The 14,490-nt window shown below is 45.3% G+C and overlaps 1 pseudogene across 1 annotated transcript; it reads right to left on the bottom strand.

The window, feature by feature from the left end:
* Positions 1-8,104: 8,104 nt before the first annotated feature.
* On the bottom strand, positions 8,105-9,679 carry LOC103729670 (annotated as a pseudogene). Its single transcript, XR_607072.3, has one exon. The product of XR_607072.3 is annotated as a tubulin alpha-1B chain-like (transcript).
* Positions 9,680-14,490: the final 4,811 nt, after the last annotated feature.

Here is a 14,490-nt window from a genome sequence, read left to right as displayed (position 1 = left end):
CTCATTTAATTTTATGTCTTATAGGGTTTATACTGAGTAGAATATTGTATAACTGTATTAATTCAACTGTAAGCCTACAAATTTACAGCCAGTTTTGAAGGAGATGCATCTTAGCTCAGGAAATTGTTATTGAATATGTCAATGCTGTTGTAATGAAATGCTTCTTCTGATTGTCTGGTTATAAAATAAATAATTAAAAAAAAACAAAAAACAACTGGGCATGGTGGCGTGTGCCTTTAATCCCAGCACTTGGGAGGCAGAGGCAGGCGGATCTCTGTGAGTTCCAGGATAGCTGGAGCTAGAAGGAGACCCTGTCTCAAAAACGAAAAAAACAAAGCCGGGCGTGGTGGTGCACACCTTTAATCCCAGCACTCGGGAGGCAGAGGCAGGTGGATCTCTGTGAGTTCAAGGCCTGCTTGGTCTACATAGTGAGTTCCAGGCCAGCTGGGCTGCAGGGAGACTCTCTCAAAAAAGGACCAAGGGAAAACAAACACACACACACACACACACATACATGTGCATAATATAAAAGTAAACAGAAACTGGGCTGGGCGTGGTGACGCACGCCTTTAATCCCAGCACTCGGGAGGCAGAGGCAGGCAGATCTCTGTGAGTGGATCTCTGTGAGTTTGAGGACAGCCTGGTCTCCATAGTGAATCCAGGACAGCTGGGGCTGCAGGAAGATCCTGTCTCAAAAGCACTGAAAAAAGAAAAGTAAGCAGACACCCAGTTCTGTTAGAAAATGTTAGATCAGGATTGACCACGATGATGTGAAAAAGAGATGAGATCAGCCTCAATAGGAGCAGATAGCGCTTTATTAGAATGATGAAGAACAACAGTTTCTTCTTGGGATGGAAACTGCACATTGAGGCACAGTTGGTGTAAGGGAGGAGAGCTGTGGGGGGCATGGATGGGGGAGGGGGTATAAATTTAATTGGGAACTATTGTATAAAACGCAATAAAACAATAAGAACATGGGATCTCATGTGTAATAGGGCATCTTCTTGACCATAGCTATGCCACGTTAAAGTTTAGGCTGACTCTAGTCCCTGAAATTATCAGACAGTTGGCCCAGGGTATGGGAACACATGCAAGCTGGACCCTGATTGTCTTGGGAACAGGTCGGAGCATCCTAGAGTGTGCCTGCTAACTGCTGATTTATGGCTTCTGTAGGTTATGCTTGGCTTGCTTCTGCAAAATAGTAATTGTTGATTAATAGAATAGAAATTATTTAGGGGACTGTTGGGGACCCCTGTTGTGTAAAAGTAGTAGTCTCTCCATGTCCGGACAGCCCATGGGCTCGGTTTCATATGCAGAAGATTCCTTTTATCAACAGAGTGCTTTTCTGGCATCTTCCTGACTCGTCTTTTGAAGTAGCCGCCACAGAAACATGGCCTCCGGCTCTGGAAATGCCATGCTTTCCTGTGTGATTTTTCTGGCAGCCTGGCAGTCTGGCAGGAGCCTAGTGACACACTTCCTCCAGCAATACCACACCTCTTAAACCTTTGCAAACAGTACCATCAACTGGGGACAAAGTGTTCAAATACTTGTAGCCTAAGGGGGAGCATTTTTCATTCAAAGTATCAGTGTGTCTGTGTGTAGGAATGTGCATGTGAGTGCAGTGCTTGCAGAGGCCAGGGGCATGTGATAGCCCCTGAAGTTGGAGTTTCCCAAGGTGGGGTGCCAAAGGTGGCTGCTGGGTGCTGAACTCTGATACTTTGCAAGAGTAATACATGCTCTTAGTCACTGAGCCATCTCTCCAGCCCCAGAACCAGGATCTTATACATGCTACGCAAACACTCTACTTCTCACACACCCAGCCCTTTTATATTTTCTTGCATACTTTATTATTTTTATTATTTTTATTTATTTATTTATTTAATTTATTTATTTATTTTGGTGTTTTTGACAGGGTCTCCATATCAGATAAAACTAATCTTTATTTATTCATTTATTTATTTTGGTGTTTTTGAGACAGGGTCTCCCTGTAGCCCCAGGCCTGGAACTAACTATGTAGACCAGGCTGGCCTCGAACTCACAGAGATCCACCTGCCTCTGCCTCCTAATTGCTGGGATTAAAGGCGTGCGCCACCACGCCCAGCCCATATTTATTATTTTTTAATTTTTTGTGTATGAGTGTATTGCATACATGAATGTTAAGTGCACTTGTGTCATGCAATGCCTTTGGAGGTCAGAAGCGGGCGTCCAATTCTCTTGGACAGTTGTTAGCTGCCACGTGGGTGCTGGGAATCGAACCCAGGTCCTCCGCAAGAGCAGCCAGTGCTCTTAACTGCTGAGCCATCTCTCCAGTGCCCCCTTTATATGTTCTGAAATTTGAGACAGGGTATCCATAAATTGCACAGTCTGGCCTTGAACTCACTCTGTAGTCGAGCCAGATCTTGAACTTGTCATCCTCTTGCCTCAGCCTCCTGAGTAGCTGGGATTACAGACATGAACCACCAGGCTTGACTTATTCCACTCCCCGCCCCCTTCTTATTCCACTCCCCCACCTTTTTCCCTCAAGATGGGGTCTCATTGTATAGCTCTGGCTGGCCTGGAAACTTACTATGTCAATCAGGCCTGCCTCTGCCTCCTGAGTGCTAGGATTAAAGGCATGTGCCACCACACCTGGCCAATTATACCTTAAAAACTATTTATTTATTTATTGGTCTTTTTGAGACAGGGTTTTCCTGTAGCCCTAGCTGATTTGGAACTCACTATGTAGACCAGGCTGGCCCTGCCCAGGTCCTCCGCCACCTGCTTCTGCCTCCTGAGTGCTAGGATTAAAGGCATGTGCCACCACACCTGGCCAATTATACCTTAAAAACTATTTATTTATTTATTTTTAAGAGTATGATTGTTTTGCCTGCATGGAGTGCCTCATGTGTGTGCAGTGACCACAGACACCAGAAGAGGGCATCAGATTCCCTGGAACTGGAATTACAGATGGCTTTTACTGGCCATATGGATGCTGGAAACCCAGCCCAGGTCTTCAGTTTTAAAATTAATTAATTTTTATTTTATGCATATGAGTGTTTTGTCTGCATGTATGTAAGTGTACCCATGCCGTGCAATGCCTGTGGAGATCAGAAGAGGACATTGAATCTCCTGGTACTGGAGTCATGGTTGGTTGTTAGCTTGTGTGTGGGGCCTGGGAACTGAACCTCCAATCCTCTACAAGAGCAGGAAAGGCTCCTAATCTCTGCGCCATCCCTCCAGCCTGCTTTTCCCTTTAAAAGCTTTGTCTTGACACTTGGGCACACAGCGTACAGTGTGTTGGCCATTTGCACTCCCCGTTATCCCACCCCTCCCACCCCAACTCCTGTTGAACTCCTGGGTTTCTCCTTTGTAACAAACAACAGTAGTAAGGACAGTGTTTTCCTGAGGTCCTTGACCTGTCACAGCAACTGTCAAAGGTGAAGAGGGGTCAGAGGTGTGTAGCCAAGTCAGACAGAAGTGGGAGTAACCTGGGGACCCAGCACTTGCAACTGGGTGGGGACCATCTAGGGAGACTGAGGTGGGGACCGTCTAGGGGAATGGAGCCCCCAGTATGTGGGTCTGCACTAACCTAAGGGAGTCAGTGTTAGAACTGAGTTCAGTCTTTGAACACCCTACTCAGCACTTGCGGAGAACCAGAGGCTCACATGGTGTGGGGGAAGCACCACATATTTGACTTTAGCTACATTGTGGGTAGAGAAACAGCTTTTTCCTTGTCTCCCCCATCACTGGCAAGGCTGTCACCAGACCGTTCCTCTTTACTTCCTGTTTCTGATGTATTGCAGGTTGGAGCTGCTGAGTGCAGAAATGCCTACATGCTATCTAGATTTAGAGACCCTCTGTAATGCGTGACCTCCAGACATTTGGATCCTCTTGTTATAATGGCATATTTTTGTGAGGCAAGCTGGTACCCTGAACTTATGCTTGTGTTTTCTCCCTAGATATACCTAATGCCCTGTCTATGTCTAAAAGACAGTGAGGGGCTGAGGGTGACTCAGTGATAGAGAACCTTCCTAGAACCCCCCCCAGCAAGGGGCTTGGAGTGTGGCTCAGTGGTAGAGCCCCTGCTTAGAATCCCCCAGTGAGGGGCTGGGGGTGTTGCTCAGTGGTAGAGCCCCAGCCTAGACTCCCCAAGGGAGGGTCTGGTGGTGTGGCTCAGTGGTAGAGCACGTGCCTAGAATCCCCCAGGGAGGGGCTGGGGTGTGGCTCAGTGGTGGAGTTCTTCTCTAGCATGCATGAGGCTTTGTGTTCAGTCCCCAATACTGAGAAAAGAAAGCACACACACACAAAAACACTGACTCAGTTTATCTTTCTCATGGAATCAGTCGATCCTGGCCTGTATGTGTGACCTTGATAGCCTGATATGCCTGTATTGTACCAGTATTAACTAATACCCTATTGATCCATTTCTTGCTTTCTACCAGAAAAACTGATCTTTGCTTGTCTACTTGGTGCTTTTAAGACTACATAGCAAGGCCAGACATGCTTTTAATCCCAGCACTTGGGAGGCAGAGGCAGGTGGATCTCTTTGAATTTGAGGCCAGCCTGGTCTACATAGTGAGTTCCAGGTCAGCTGGGGCTACAGGGAGACCCTGTCTTAAAAAGAACCCCCCCCCAAAAAAAAACCCTACATAGCACAATGCCCCCAGGTGAGCTTTAAAAATTCGTCTTGAAACTAGGGATGAGGGTCAATGATAGAGCACTTGCCTAGCATGTACAAGATCCCAAACAATTCAAACCTCTATCCCTGATGTGGTAGCATGTACCTGTAATTCTCCTTTGTGGGAGACACAGATCGGGGGACCTCAAGTTCAAGACTGCCTGGCTACACAGTGGGGCAGTGTCTGATCTATTTTGTTCAAATGCCTGTATCTAACTACAAGAAGTTTAAGGAAGATGGGTTAGTGAGACAGCTCAGCAGGTAAAGGAACTTGCTACCAAGCCTGGTGATGTGAGTTAGATCTCTGGGTCTCACACGTTGGAAGGAGAGAACAGACTCCTGCAAGTTGTCCTCTGACTTCCAGCGCTTTGGAGGTGGAGACAGGCAGATCACTATGAGTTTGAGGCCAGCCTGATCTACACTGTGTGAGTTCCAGTCCAGTTAGGGCTGCATGGTGTGAACTTGTCTCAAAAATACAAAAAATAAAAGTTTCTTTTAAAAATATTAAATTGGAGCCAGGCTTGGTGGCGCAGAAGGCAGAGCACTTGGGAGGCAGAGGCAGGCGGATCTCTGAGTTTGAGGCCAGCCTGGTCTACATAGTGAGTTCCAGGCCAGCTGGAACTACAGGGAGACCCTGTTTCAAAAAGACCAATAAATAAATAAATAAATAAATAAATAAATAAATAAATAAATTGGAGGCTGGAGAGGTGGCTCAGTGGTTAAGAGCACTGACTGCTCTTGCAGAAGACCTGGGTTCAATTCCCAACACCTACCATACTAACAACCATCCATAACTCCAGTTCCAGAGGATCCGACTCCCTCTTCTGACCTCTCTGAGTATTGCATGACACAGGTGCACTTATATACATGCAGGCAATACATTCATACACATAGACTCAAAATAACAAGCCAGGTATGGTGGCACACGCCTTTAATCCCAGCACTCAGGAGGCAGAGGCAGGCAGATCTCTGTGAGTTCAAGGTAGCCTGGTCTACATAGTGAGTTCCAGGACAGCTAGGACTACAGAGAGACCCTGTCTCAAAGCAAAACAAAATTATTTATTTATTATTTTTAGTGTATGAGTGTATCGCCTGCGTGTAGGTAAGTGCACCCGTGTCGTGCAATGCCCGCAGAGGACAGAAGAGGTTGTCAGATCCCCTGGAACTAGAGTTATGAATAGTTGTTGGCTGCCATGTGGGTGCTGGGATTCAAACCCGGGTCTTCTGCAAGAACAACCGGTGTTCTTAACCGCTGAGCCATCTCTCCAGCCCCACAAATAAAATATTTTTTAAAATTTAAATTGCATTTATTTTGTGTGCACATGTGGGTGTGTATGCATATATGCATGCCACAAACCATGTGTGGAGGCCAGAGCACAACCCTCAGGAGTCTTTTTTTTCTCCTTCCACCATTTGGGTCCCAAGGATTGAACTCAGGTTGTCAGGTTCAGCAGCAAGCGCCTACACCTTCTGAGCCATCTTACCTACTTCCCTACCTTTTTGTTTTTACAACCATGAGGAGGGAGGATAAAAGAAGGGGGGGGGACATGACGATAAAGAGGCATTATTTCAGGCCTTGAAACTAATTCTAGTCCAGTTTGATAAGTTGATAAACTGAAAATATCAAAAACTACCACTGGGCGTTGAAGTCCCGTGTAGTGTGGAGAGCTACGGATATTAATTACAGTTGCAGACACATTGCCTTCTCCAGTCCTATAATCTGTCCTTTCAAGTATAATTTGCACAAAATAACCTTGCGGGAGTCCAAAGACATTAGAAGGCACTGGCAGTATCACAGGGGTTACCTTTCAAAGAGCAACTGTGGTACCTGTTGGTGGTCTCCCTGGATACTCTGTTGCCCTGGTAACAATGTTATAATTGACATCTCTGAATTCCCAAGCATCAGAAAGTTATGTAAAAACGGTTCTGTCAGATCCAAAGGCGCTCGTTAGCACACCACGTTGCTTTTCTCCCACATTTAGGATGTGGAAAAATTAAAAGACTAAGACAATGTCAGATTCCTTTCTTTTTGTTTCTCTGTCTTTCAGTGTGGAAATTGATCCTGGTGCCTCACACAAGCTAGTCAAGTGCACTGACTCTGGGCTATGCCTCCCAGCCCTGGAGTTCTTTAACAAGAGTGTGAGAGGCTTGCTTCATTTCAGTTCATCAAACAGCCTGAAGAGTTACTTTTAATTGTGACTGCTGAGAAGAAGGGAGTGAAGCTGGAGGATCACATTCAAAGATAATGATGGAACTGGTGAATTCATTGCAACTGATTAAATGCTGTTTGTTATGGGGGGAGCCTGGAGAGCAGGCTCAGCCCTGAGTGACCTGAGTTCAGTTTCCAGCACCCATGTTGGGAAGCTCACAATTGCCTTTAACTCCAGCTTCGGGGTGGTGGCGGGGGGGCGGAGGGAATGATGCCTCTGGCCTCCTCAGGCACCTGCATACACATGCACAATTTCAAAAATAACAAAAGCAGGTCTTTTTGAAAAAAAAAAAAATCAGCAGTGGGGCCAGGGCTGGTGAGATGGCTCAGCATTTAGGAGCACTGGCTGCTCTTGCAGAGGACCCAGGTTCAGTTCCTAGCATCCACATGGTGGGAACTAACAGACATCCATAACTTCAGTTCCAGGGGATCTGACGCCCTCTTCTGGCCTCCACAGGCATTGCAGGACATGGTTGCACTTACATACATGCAGATAAAACACTCATGTACATAAAATTTAAAAATGCATTAAAACTGTAGTGAAATGCTTCTTCTAATCATGTAGTTATTAAAAATTTTAGAAAAGGATAAAAAATAATAATTCTTCAAAGCATAATTTTCTCTGTAATAATTAGTAGATGTGAAAAACATTACCATTGACATCTACCTGACAACTTTATATCCATGCTCAGATGTCAAGGAGCTCAGAAAGTAACTGACTGTCACTAGTAATAATCAGATATAAAGACTGGGTAAGGAATCCAGGGGTTCCCTTCTGCTGCAGTAAGTCCTCTCCTCACAGCTGGAAACATGGCCTTTCTACTACCCAAAGCAGTTTCAGTTCAAGGACCGTCCTAAAATAAAAGTTGTATTTGGATCCTGTAAATACCAACAGTACTTGATTTTGGTAGGGGATCAAACTAATGGCTTCATACATACCAGGCAAATACTCAAGGTAATGTGGGGTCTGGGACACTACCAACATGTTATAGACACGATTTCCAAATGTGGCTGAATTGTAATAAAGGTGGCTTTAGGAAATGCCCAAGCGTGGCTCGGGAATGTGGTTCATGGCACTGTTAGGGTGCTCCCCTGGTGTTAAAGTCCTGGGTCCAGATCCTCAGCACTGAATAAACTGAGTGACCAATGGTCACAATACCAGCACAGTAAGATGATCAGAAGTTCAAGGCCAGTCTAGACTGGGAAAACTCAAATAAAAAAGCATACCAAGATGAAAATGTTCTTCATAATGCTTTTACTTTGACACATCAGGGACAAAACTTTCAGGTTCACATGGAAAAAATAAGACACATCACAGGGAAGCTAAACTAAACAGTGAACACTGACTGACGTCTGCCTGTCAGCTAATGTTGAAGCTGAAGTTCCGGGAGTTTGACACGCTACAGAGCTCAAAGGACAGATTAGTATTCTTCTCCTTCTTCCTCACCCTCTCCTTCAACAGAATCCACACCAACTTCCTCATAATCCTTCTCCAGGGCAGCCATGTCCTCACGGGCCTCAGAGAACTCCCCTTCCTCCATGCCCTCACCCACATACCAGTGCACAAAGGCACGCTTGGCATACATCAGATCAAACTTGTGGTCGAGACGGGCCCAGGCCTCAGCAATGGCTGTGGTGTTGCTCAGCATGCACACAGCTCGCTGTACCTTGGCCAGGTCCCCACCAGGTACCACAGTGGGAGGCTGGTAATTGATGCCGACCTTGAAGCCAGTGGGGCACCAATCCACAAACTGGATGCTACGCTTGGTCTTGATGGTGGCAATGGCAGCATTGACATCTTTGGGAACCACATCACCACGGTACAACAGGCAACAAGCCATGTATTTACCATGGCGAGGGTCACATTTCACCATCTGGTTGGCTGGCTCAAAGCAGGCATTGGTGATCTCTGCTACAGTAAGCTGCTCATGGTAGGCTTTCTCAGCAGAGATGACAGGGGCATATGTGGCCAGAGGGAAGTGGATGCGGGGGTAGGGCACCAGGTTGGTCTGAAATTCAGTCAGGTCTACATTCAGGGCTCCATCAAATCTCAGGGAAGCAGTGATGGAAGACACAATCTGGCTAATAAGGCGGTTAAGGTTAGTGTAGGTTGGGCGCTCGATGTCGAGGTTTCTACGACAGATGTCATAGATGGCTGCGTTGTCTACCATGAAGGCACAATCAGAGTGCTCCAGGGTGGTGTGAGTGGTGAGGATGGAATTGTAGGGCTCAACGATGGTGGTGGAAACCTGGGGGGCTGGAGAGATGGAGAACTCCAGCTTGGACTTCTTTCCGTAATCAACAGAGAGCCGTTCCATCAGCAGGGAAGTGAACCCAGAGCCAGTTCCCCACCAAAGCTGTGGAAAACCAAGAAGCCCTGAAGACCTGTGCACTGGTCAGCCAGTTTACGAATCCGGTCCAAGACAAGGTCAATGATCTCCTTGCCAACGGTGTAGTGCCCACGGGCGTAGTCATTGGCTGCATCTTCCTTGCCTGTGATGAGCTGCTCAGGGTGGAAGAGCTGGCGGTAGGTACCAGTGCGAACTTCATCAATGACCGTGGGTTCCAGGTCTACAAACACTGCCCTGGGCACATGCTTGCCAGCGCCCGTCTCACTGAAGAAGGTGTTGAAGGAGTCGTCTCCTCCCCCAATGGTCTTGTCACTTGGCATCTGGCCATCAGGCTGGATGCCATGTTCCAGGCAGTAGAGCTCCCAGCAGGCATTGCCGATCTGAACACCAGCCTGGCCAACGTGGATGGAGATGCACTCACGCATGGTTGGTCGTTCGCGGCTACCGAGATGGCGGAGACAAGGAGGGAGAAGGTGTTGAAGGAGTCGTCTCCTCCCCCAATGGTCTTGTCACTTGGCATCTGGCCATCAGGCTGGATGCCATGTTCCAGGCAGTAGAGCTCCCAGCAGGCATTGCCGATCTGAACACCAGCCTGGCCAACGTGGATGGAGATGCACTCACGCATGGTTGGTCGTTCGCGGCTACCGAGATGGCGGAGACAAGGAGGGAAGTTGTTGCTTCTTACAGCGTGACTCTTAGGCGGTCGATGTAAGAGAACCTGCCAATAAATCTTTTCTTAAAAAAAGTCTGCAGGCCTTTAATCCCAGCACTTGGGAAGCAGAGGCACATGGATCTCTGTGAGTTCAAGGCCAGTCTGGTCTACATAATGAATTCCAGTCCAGCTGGGACTGCAGGGAGACCCTGTCTCAAAAAGACAAAAAAAAAAAAAAAAAAAAAAAAAAAAAAAAAAAAAAAAAATCACCACCACCACCACCACAAAAACGGCAGCAGGGAAAGTTGGGTATGAAGTTTGAGGTCAACCTCTCTATGTAGAGAGTTTGAGGCCAGTCCAGGCTAAACAAGATGTTGTCTAAAAAAAATGACATTATATAGTGTGTTTGTGGGGTCTTTGCTGAGGAAAGAATTCTCTCTCTCATATTTGTGTTGTGTTCCTTTTAAAAATATTTTATTTACTATTTTATATTATTATTACTATTATTATTATTACTATTTGGTCTTTTTGACACAAGGTCTCTCTGTAGCCCCAGCTGTCCTGGAACTCACTATGTAGACCAGGCTGGCCTTGAACTCACAGAGATCCACCTGCCTCTGCCTCCCAAGTGCTGCGATTAAAGACATGTGCCACCACACCCACCTTTTATTTATTATTTTTAATCCAGAGCTTCATGCATGTGAGGCAAGTATTTTACCAAATGAGCCACATCCCCAGCTACCAATACAAAGATTTGGACAGTGTTCCTGGAGAACACAGTCCAATGTACTGCTGTTCATCCTGTGGACTTTACCCTCTTGAGGGTCTTTTTGTTACACTCTGTGCCTTAGGAACTGAATCTAAGTTGCTCTTTATTCAGAAAGTTAGCAGTCTGAGAAGGCAGCAAGCTAACAGCCTATGAACTGCTCTGTGGGGTTGGAGAGCTGGCTCAGTGCTTAAGAGGACTTGCTGCTCTTGCAGAAGACCAGGAGTTTGGTTCCCAGCACCCACATCAGGTGGCGCACAACCAGCTGCAGCTCCAGCTCGAGGGGAATCTTACCCCTTCTGGCTGCCACAGGACTCTGCATATGTGTGTGGATTATTGGTGCCAGATTCTTGTTTCATTATAAATAAATCAAATTCTATCTGGCCCCTCCTCCATTTATATCTGTGAAATGTAACTTTAGCAGGACTTTTCTGTTTTTAAATTGAATTTTTGCAAATTTCATTCAATATGTATATTTTTAAATGTTTTATTTATTATTTTTGTTTTATGTGTATGAGTGTATTACCTACATGTATCTAAGTGCACCCATGTTGTGCAATTCCCTTGGAGGTCAGAAGAGGGCATCTGATCCCCTGGAACTGGAGTTACGGATGGTTGTTAGTCATCATGTGGGTTCTGGGAATCAAATCTGGGTCCTCTTCAAGAGCAGCCAGTACTCTTAACCACTGAACCATCTCTCCAGCCCCCATACAATATATTTTGATCATATTTAGACCCTCTCTCTTATCATTGAGACAGGAACTTGCTATATAGACCAGGCTGGCCTTGATCTCACAGAGATCCACCTGCCTTTGCATCCCGAGTGCTGAGATTAAAGGCATGAGCCACTACATCTAGCAGGACTTTCTTGATGACTAGAGAAATTCCAGATACTAGAGTTCAAAATGTACATCTTCAGGCCAGCAGGATGGCTCAGCAGGTCAGGGCACTTGCTGCCCAGCCTGACAACCTGAGTTTGATTCCTGGGACCCACATGGTAGGAGAGAATCAACTCCCACAAATTGTTTCTGACCTCCACACACATGCTGTGGCATGTGCACACACCCCCAATAAATAAATATAATAATAAAATAAAACGTGCATTTTCATTATTAGCAAAAGAAATATGAAGAAATACAGAGCTGTCCTCTTTTCTCCAATACTGCATCAGGAGAAAAAGCTGTTTTTCTGAGTCATCAAACTAATTTAAGGAATTGATTTGATAAGGTGTTGAGTTGAGAACATTCCTAGGAAAATCAATCTTGTTTTCTGGTGCAATATGCAAAATTGCATGAATATTCATGACTGTCACTGAATCACTCCCTTTTCTGTTGAATAAATCTATACATGTTGAGTTGCACAAGGGTCTGGTGAATGTATCCAGCCTTTAAAAAATCGCTGCTACATCTTGTGAAAATAACTTTCAAAGAAACACCTGTAGTTATAATTGGTTTTACTCCTTGATAATTTGTTGCCTTGCTGATTTTTTTTCTTTCTCTGTACTCCCAAGAAGTAAGAAAAATCAACTCCATCAAGACAAAAGACCCTGAGGGGCATTTTGCTTTCCTTCCAAATACATGCTGCAGAAAAAGCAATTAAAACCTGTGACTCACTTGATTTCTTATTTTAACAAGAAGATTGAGAATTGTTTTCATTTAAATTAGTATATCTGGGTGGGGGATGTAACTCAGTTGGTCGAGTACTTGCCTCGCATACAAGAGGCCCTGGGGTTTGATCTCTATGAACCCTGCCAAATTACCATGTATGTTCAGTGTAGTTTTCAGTTTATTTGAATGCCATTTTATTTATTCATTTATTTTTTACTGCTAATTTAAAAAAGATTTATTTTTAAATTTTTTTAAGCTTTTTTGAAATAGGGTCTCCCTGTAGCCCCAGCTGACCTGGAACTCACTATGTAGACCAGGCTGGCCTTGAACTTCCAGAGATTTGCCTGCCTCTGCCTCCCCAGTGCTAGGACTAAAGGTCGTCATCATCCCCCCCTGCCCCGAGTTATTTATTTTTATTTATGTGTATGAGTGTTTTGCCTGTGTCATGCAATGCCTGTAGAGGCCAGAAGAGGGCATTGGATCCCCTGGAACTGAAGTTACAGACGGTTGTTAGCCACCATGTGGGTGCTGGGAACTGAACCTGGGTCCTCTGCAAGAGTAGACAGTGTACTTAATTGCTAAGCTCAGTTTTTCTTTTCTTTTTTTAAGGCAAGTATCCCAGGTTGCCTTGAAACTCACTGTGCAGCAGAGGATGACCTTGAGCTTCTAATTCTCCTGCCTCTGCCTCCTGGGTTCTGGGACTGGGATTACAGATGTGTACCACCATGCAAGGTTTATGTGGGGCTGGGAATTAAATCCAGGGCTTCATGCATGCAAGGCATGCACCAACTCCACCAACTGAGCTGCATCCCCAGCCTTGGATCCCCATTTTAGGAAAGGATAAGAGGACATTTTCAAGACAATCAAGCATATTTTAACACTGACTGGGTATCAGCTGGTGTCTAGGAAGTTCTGTGAAAGTTCCTGGTGTGATGCTGCCTGTGATGGTTAGATTACTTTCAAAAATAGTTCTTATCTGATAAAGATAGCTATGTACTGAAATATTCTGAGATTAAGGAGATGAGTCTACAAGAGAAATCTCTCTGTAAAATGTAACTTTTTTTTTTTTTGAGACAGGGTCTCAGGTTCCCCATGTTGGTCACAGCCAAGGATGATCTTGAACTCTGATTCTCCTGTCTCCATCTCACAAGTGCTGGGATTACAGGCATATGCCACCACAGCTGCTTTTATGAGGTGCTGGGTTACTAGGGTGTTGTGTGTGCTAGGCAAGCACTTTACCCACTGATGCATTCCTAGCTCTGTAACTCTTGCTTTTATAACTACAGTAATAATAAGTCATCCTAACCCAGGCCCCTTCATTCTGAAGTTTATATAGCTTTATTGGTCCATTTCAGCTCCTGAACCACACTTACAGAACTGATCTTGTGTCACATTTCTAGATTTCTTTGGGTTCCCCCAGAATCCAACCCCAATGTGGGAATGACTTTCCTGGGAATCATAAATTGAACTTTTTCAAATGAATCATATGCTTTTGAGATTATTTAGAGCGATGTATTCAAACTGTTTGCTTGTTTAAATTTAACTAGCCTTTAAGAAAAACAATGGAGTCAATCTTCCTATGCTTTGGCTTCCTGACATGATTAACAAGCTAAGCCAAACCAATAGTTTTAATCTTAAAAAAAGTTATTTATAGCTGGGTGTGGTGGCACATGCCTTTAATCCCAGCACTCAGGAGGCAGAGGCAGGCAGGCGGATCTCTGTGAGTTCAAAGCCAGCCTGGTCTACATAGTGAGTTCCAGGACAGTTGGGGCTACAGGGAGACCCTGTCTCAAAAAGACCGAAAAAAAAGTTATTTATTTTTCTATTTTAACGTGTATGAGTGTTTTGCCTGCATGTATGTAAGTGCACCTGTGTCATGCAATGCCTGTGAAGGCCAGGAGAGGGTGTCAGATCCCCTGGAACTGGAGTTATGGATGGTTGTTAGCTGCCATGTGGGTGCTGGGAACCGAACCCAGGTCCTCTGCAAAAGTAGCCAGTGCTCTTAACCACTGAGCCATCTCTCCAGCCCCAGAGACATAACTCCTTCTGTTGTAAACTCTGGTTAAAGATTCTTGGAGACAAAGTTCCTCATTTGTTCCCCATGCTCTGACTGATATGTTGCTAAATAAATATAGGTGATCCTTTATTCAGGAGAACAGTTCTAAGAGAAATCAGGACTCCACAGCCTCCCCTGGTTAAATTAAGAGGTAGTTTCTCTTTATGTGTGGCACCGCCACACTCCAAGATA

Source organism: Nannospalax galili, unplaced genomic scaffold (genome assembly GCF_000622305.1).
Source record: "Nannospalax galili isolate Female #2095 unplaced genomic scaffold, S.galili_v1.0 scaffold632, whole genome shotgun sequence".
NCBI classification, from domain to species: domain Eukaryota; kingdom Metazoa; phylum Chordata; class Mammalia; order Rodentia; family Spalacidae; genus Nannospalax; species Nannospalax galili.
The sequence above is the reverse complement of the archived record's forward strand: the minus strand, read 5'-3'. Positions and strand labels throughout refer to the sequence as shown.